This window comes from Pteropus alecto, unplaced genomic scaffold, assembly GCF_000325575.1.
Source record: "Pteropus alecto unplaced genomic scaffold, ASM32557v1 scaffold63, whole genome shotgun sequence".
NCBI classification, from domain to species: domain Eukaryota; kingdom Metazoa; phylum Chordata; class Mammalia; order Chiroptera; family Pteropodidae; genus Pteropus; species Pteropus alecto.
In genome coordinates, this window is record NW_006434897.1 from 7,071,122 (window position 1) to 7,078,303 (window position 7,182).

A 7,182-nucleotide genomic window follows, 5' to 3' on the forward strand; every position below is an offset into this window, starting at 1 on the left:
ATAGCCATAATCTCATCTTCTTTACTTCAATTTCTTCTCCAAAATGGTTCTTTTAAAGAATTTACATCCAATTTTATCACTATTCTGCTTAATTTCCTTAATATTGTCCTTAGGATAAAGCCTAAAGCTATTAACAAAGCCTGGAAGGTCTTGCATGATCTAGCCCACACCACATTTTCTAGTTTTTTATGCTCCAGTGATAACTGAATTCTTTCTTCAAAGGTGTTTCATTCTTTTCTATCTCAAAGTACGTACACTTGTTATTCCTAAGATCTGAATATTGTTTTTGCTTCTAACTGTTGCTCAACTTTTAAAGTTAGACTTATTTGCTACTTCTTCAAAGAGCTTTCAAGACTCTTCAGACCAGTATTAATGTCCCTACTATATTTTTACATAATATCCTAACTTCACAAAATTGATCATACTCTTGACCATCATTCAGTTGGCTTCCCTTTCCTCACTTCCCTATCATGCCAGATAACAACAAAAGCAGCCCATTTTTGCTAACAATGAAAATTGAAATTTTTAATCATCTACATATTAAGTTGTATTATTTTTTAAAAAACTACATGCAACTAGAAAAATCTAAGTAACCAATGACTTAAATTTCTGTACATTTCTCTTTAAAGATCAAATAAGACAACTTAAAGTAAGTCTGTGTGTGTGTGTGTGTGCACATATGTGTGTGTTTACTCTCTGATCATAACATGAAAATAGCCTGCTAAAATATTTCACTTTAAAGAACCACAGAACAGACATTGGAAGAATGAAATGAATTCTCATTTTTCAGACTTTTGCATAATAGCCTTTGGAATCATTGACAGCAGCAATATCTTTCATTTCTCCTATCTAAGAGCAAAACACCATTTCTCAGTAAAAAAGCCTTCAGAGAACTCATATGTCTAAGTATATTTGATAGATAAATGAATAACATCAAAACTAATGCTCTGCTTAATGGATGTACAACTTTTCTAGCATCCATTCATTTGTATGTGAATACACCATAAGGGTAGGTGGTCTTCCAGTCAATTATACTTCAGCTGAGCATGACATAAGGAGTACACAAAAAATCAACCTCCTTGAGGAAGGAGTAATGGAGAACAACAGGACAGATAATCATGAGGGATTAGAACACTGCCTCATAAATCTGCAGCAATGCTGACAAGATTTCAACTTTGAGAATGACAAACCTTTCCTCTTACTCATGCTGTGGGGAGAAAGATACTATGCTAATGGACTCATTCTGCCAAAGCCATCATCTAACCAATACACAATTTTCAAAAGAAATATTTCTACATTGTTTTATATTCATCTACAAAATGATAGTGTTTTGGTCTTAATTCACACTATTCTCATGGGATTTGAATACATTAATACAGTTTTAGCTAAAAGTTTGCAGAAATTGCTAATACTATACTAGAAAATCACATTACTCTTTATAAATGCTTAGTCACAATTAGGATAAGTCTTCAGCTCAGGGAAAACATCAATATAATTGTAGCTCAAAGTACATATGCAAATCACTGCATTTGTAATCAGAATACACCTTGGTTAACTAACTGCAAGCAGTTAAAGATCTAATCCTAAGTTCGAGCTTATGAAGTAAGGAAAATTTGACAAGGAGCCAGTGTTTTCCAGACCATGCTATTATTTATGCATCTTATCTTATTAATTTATACAACTGTAATAACAATTAGCCAGTCGTTCACCAGTTTTGATTAACAATGTATTAAATGTCAATGGGGAAAAAAAAACCCAGAGTCAAACAATATAATTGTAATTTTTAAAAGTACTCGTATGTTTCACACTCTGTCTTTTGAAAAGGTACTAAGCAAAATTAAGACATTAAGAATGATTTAATTTTAACACTTTGATTGAACAGCAGAATTCAAACTTTTAGTTATTTAAAAACATAGTATCTAATCACAAATCATTCATACAGAATTGAACATAAGTCTACGGCCATGCCACTCTGAACAAGCCCAATCCCGTCTGATCTCAGAAGCTAAGCAAGGTCGGGCCTGGTTAGTTCTTGGATGGGAGACCACCTAGGAAGACGAGGTGTTGTAGGCGTAAAAAGTAAGGGATTGTAAGCTGACAAAGTCCTTGCAATCTGTGTGGTCAACCAAGGGTTGCCTCGCCTAAAAAAATAAAAAATAAAAAGAATTGAACATAAAACCTATGGAGACAGAAAATAGACTTGTGGTAATGTAGTTCTGGAGGTGAGAATAAGGACTGACTATAAATGGGCACAAGACTTCTTTTCTGGAGTGTTGGAAATGCTTAAAAACAGATATTGGTGATGTTTGCACAACTCTGTTAAAGTACAAAAAAAATCACTGAATTGTACACTTAAAACAAGAAAATTATATTTCAATGAAGATATTAAAAAATTAGAGCATTTTAACAAAGGCATCTTGTCTTATAAAAAGGTTTGTGGATGTTGAGCTCTCCTAACAGCATGCATTACTTTTCAATCTCATGACTGATGGAGGTTTTCTCTGACTCTGCAAGGATTGGTAGGTTAATAGAAAGCCGATTTAGATGAGAACCATTATTCTTCAGTACACCTGAAGAACAGTGCGTAATATTTTTTCAAATACATTATTTTAAAAAAAATATTGAAAAGATTTTTGATGATCTGCTACTGAATAATAATACCAAATATGGAGATTTTATAAATCTTCATGTTAATTGAAACTACAGCCAGAGCTGAAAAGCATCAATTTTGTATATTTTGTGGTATATCAAAGTATACTATATACTATATCCTGTACTATATCCTATATTATATATGCTACATATGTGGTATATGTAATATTCTGTGGTATATTAAATAATATATTCTGTGGTATATAAAAGTATACCACATTTTAAAACAATTAAGAGCACATCGAAGTTTCAGGATTTATGAGCATTATATATCAACCCATATATGTAATTTAAATAAAAATACCCTAACATAATTTAACTTTTCAGAAGTTTTATAAATTTTTGTAAACAACTTATATCTACAAGAGAGAACAGTATTGATTATTAAATTATAAGAAGCAGTAGGATGTCTAAATGGCAAATTAGTAATCTCCATCTTAAATAGAATATTTAGAAATGTGTAGGATTCTCAATGCATAATAAAAGTGTTATTTTTCCCCTTAGTAATGTTTTCTTAAAGTAACACACGTACACACACACACCTTATAAATCCGATGATTTACAAAGGAAATCCGAAGATTTACAAAGGGAAGCAACGGTCCTATTGCCCCACTGCTCCTACCTCACCCACACAACATTTTTTTTAAAACGGTTATCTATACCTGTTATTCGGTTGTTTACTCTCACAACCCTAGATTGTATGCTTATGGCACTATAAATTAATTCATTAACTGTGGATATTATCTATGGACTTCTGCCATTAAGGAGAATTTAGCATTTCAAAACTATGTATAACAGCATCTTTGTTCATGATCGCCCTCATTATTTTCACTGTTGTTACTGTCATTTTAATGAGGTCTTGAGAGAAAGAGGAAAAATCACATAATCTCAGTCCATCTAACTAAAATAGAATCAGAAATACAAGTGTCTTTATAGAGAGGCCTGTTCATTTCATTAAACCATTTACTTAATGTGCCCACCCTATTAGTGATTCATCACTCTTGTGTGTCACAGAGGAGTACTTACTTCACCTAGGGTTGACTCTAGTCATCTTGTTTTTCACATGCTTCCACATATCCAGGCATAAGTCTTACATATTTTTCCTCCTTTAAGCCTCTTAAGTTACCTCTTTTTAGCTTTATTCACCTTATTAATCTAGTTCAGGTTTGAATAATCTTAATATAATGATAAAAATATTGAAGGTAACTTTTGCAAACCATTTCTAATAATGTCTGGTAAAAATACAATACCTTAAGAAAATACTTCACCCAAGTTCATTCATTGTCTTAAAGTTAAATAAATACTTGTAATCAAACAAGTGTGAACCATATAAATATTTATTGAGATATCAGATTGATACTGCATTCATTATCCTAAAAATGTATACAAACTTACAATATATAATTGTAAACTTTCCAATACCAGCAATAAATGTCTCTATTTGGCTCATTTTGTTTGCTGTCTAGATGACCCCTTCACCTCGAAAAGTGGATGGGTTCTAATTGTGCTGGATTCTATACTTATCAACTAGTAATTTCCCAGTATGTTCGAATGCCTTAGAATAACTTAAGAGTAAAGAAAATTACAGCTGTAAAAGTTTTCGGAAAACATTAGGCTATATTTAAATACCACACACTCATACGAAACAAACTTCTGGAATTACATCTGGCTTTTCTCATTTAACATATAAAATCTGTTATCAAAACACTTATGAGGACACCAATAAACATCACATAGTGCATAAATGAAGAGGGAAAGAAAGAAAAAAGTAGTCAGTGAGAGTGGGCAGGTTAGTTGTGAAACTTCATTCCTGTTTCTCTTCCATTTGCATACAAATTGATCTGGAAATCCATCAGCTGACTCCATTAATGAGGTCAAGAACAACATGCAGACTTAATCAAACCCTGCTACAGCTTTTGTGGTTAACTGACTCTAGGGATGAAAATTCCAAAATATAAAATCTTGCTTTCTATTGCATTTCCTTCCTTTCTGGAAAAGTTTCTACCATAAGATCATAATTAAATGTCATTTAGAAGTTCCCTCATTATTCATTTTACTCTCAAACTATTCATGTGTGTCATACTTGTCATTTTAATTGAACTTTGAGACATAACTGACATGGTGGAATTTGGAATGACAGTATAACATGAATGTATTATTTTAGAAGTTTGAACAAAAATCTGAGTCTTTGAACTGAAATTCTTGCTAAGGAAATAGAGAGGAAACATGAATACATTAAAATTTTCCCTCAATTTTCTCTCTTTATCATTTCTATGCATTTGTGTCATAGATATTCTTTATTTGAAGACACTATGTCAAATCATGTTCTGTAATATGAAAATTAATAAAAGTCACTTTCTACAATTTTCTTATTAGGTAAATTTTTTAAATATTGTATTATGTAGTTCAAACAGAATTTAAGTGCCTTAGCATATATTTACACAATGTGCAATGGAGTCGAATGAACAAAAAGGTTTGGTAAAGATGCCCAACACTGCACACTAGGTTTTCCTTTTTGACTCTAATGCTTCTCTGCAAACCCCAGGCAGTGTTTTGTTCTGTTTTGTTTTGCCTTTTTTGCCATAAATTTTAATAATGAAACTGGCTCCATCTCCTAACAAGGTTTCTTTCTCTAGATATTTAGATGAATATATAATCAAATATAATCTACTCCTAGCAGTGCTAACTATTTTTTTCAGAAACATGATATGATTGAATAAGATATAAAAGACTAGATAAATACATCCTTGGTCAATTTTACAGTATTTCTGACTTCTTCCTACCCAGCTGACACTTTACAATACTTTATAATTAAAAGGTTTATATACTGGCATTTAAATAAGCCAAAAGGTATTATCTGAATTTGGATATCCATAAAATTTAATGCTTATAAACATTAAAGTTAATTTTAAAAATTTCTTCAGTTTGCATTCAAATTATATTTCTAAATTTGAATCAGTAGCTAAGGACATCACTTTATTTTTTAATTAGTTTCTTATTTCCCCCAAACTTCTGATTGTTACTAAAGAAAAAGAAGGTGTCACATTATTTATAATCATGATTTTATTAGAAATGCTTGAAATTCATTGGCAAAAGACTAGTATAATAACAGTGATGAAGATATCAACATGCTTTATAAACTATCTATGTTTTCCACTCAGTATACTCTAAAGTCTTTCTTTAATTAAACATCTCCGGGCTAGAACTACTTTGAGAATTTTTTGGTCTGTTTCTCATACCATTACTAGAAAATAAAATATTTGTTGATGTGATGAGAGTTCCAGTTGGGGGTTCCATGAAATCATGTGTTACTAATATGTAAACAAATATCAGAAAAGAAATAGGCACCTGTATAAGGCTGCACTGTACAACAGCTGTGTCCCAATTAATGGACATGAATTGTCCATTTATTCTCAATCTGTGACAGATATTATTACTCTCTATTATGATAGCCTGGAATCCTTTAGAGTGTAGCAGAATATGCCATCCCAAAATATCACTACAGGACTTCAGGACATGCCACTCCAAAATATTCTGCCTTAGTTATATTGACTATTTTGAACTGTAGGCACTTGAAATATAACAAATGAAGGGAGAGCCTTTCTCTGGATTCCCCTTATCTGTATAAAGACAGACCCTTCAAAAGGAACTCAATTGTCATAGATCTCCTCCTTGGGAGTTCCATTAATCAGAGAAGATTGACTCTTATTACAGAAAATAAAATTAGAAGTTGATACCATACCCAGACAAACTTTGTCACAAACTATCATAACTCTCATCTATTCTTCTAAGGGCCCTTTTATCTTCTCTAAAATTCATTTTCTCTCTCCTAAGAGGCCTACATCCCCTCCCCTTTCCCTGTTAAGATGGTGTTTAAGTCTAAATTCAAATCCACCTAGGGAAGTTATCCATTTTTCCCTGGGTATCTCCCAGGTACACATGAGGTATACATGTTAATAGACTGGGTTTTTTTTCTTATTAATCTATCATTTATTATAAGGGTCTCAGCTTAAAAATCAGAAGGGTAAAAGGAAAATTATTTTTTCTCCCCTATATGTCCTTATATGAATTTAATTATAATGAAAACCACAATCTGATTACGAATTCAAAGTTTGATAAAGCACAGCTGTAGCTGCAAGGAATGAATGGCTATGCAAACTGTACTCAACACTGTTGTCTATGGGAATGGTGTCTAATGAAGTCATACAGCTCATAATATGCACAACCCCTGTGACAGCCCTGAGAATGATTACATCATCTTTCTTGGAGAGAATTTTACAGCAACCTTTCCAGTCATTCTCTGCCTTATGATTTTGCTCCAGAAGGCTGACACTGATGAATGCCATTTCCAGGGTCCCATATTTTCTATCTTCCAGAGAAGGTCTCTAGCAGGAGGTTGAAAGATCATGGTCGAGAAAGGTCAAGGTGCTAATTTTTCCAGCTTTCTTCCTGTCTCTATTTTATCAGCCATTTTCTGTTGTTCTCTCTGTTGCCCTAGTTAGAATCACACAATCCAATTCTCTAGGTTTC

General features: G+C 32.4%; 1 pseudogene; it reads left to right on the plus strand.

Moving 5' to 3' along the window:
• The first annotated feature begins 1,954 nt into the window (after positions 1–1,954).
• Positions 1,955–2,073, plus strand: LOC112478979 (annotated as a pseudogene).
• Positions 2,074–7,182: the final 5,109 nt, after the last annotated feature.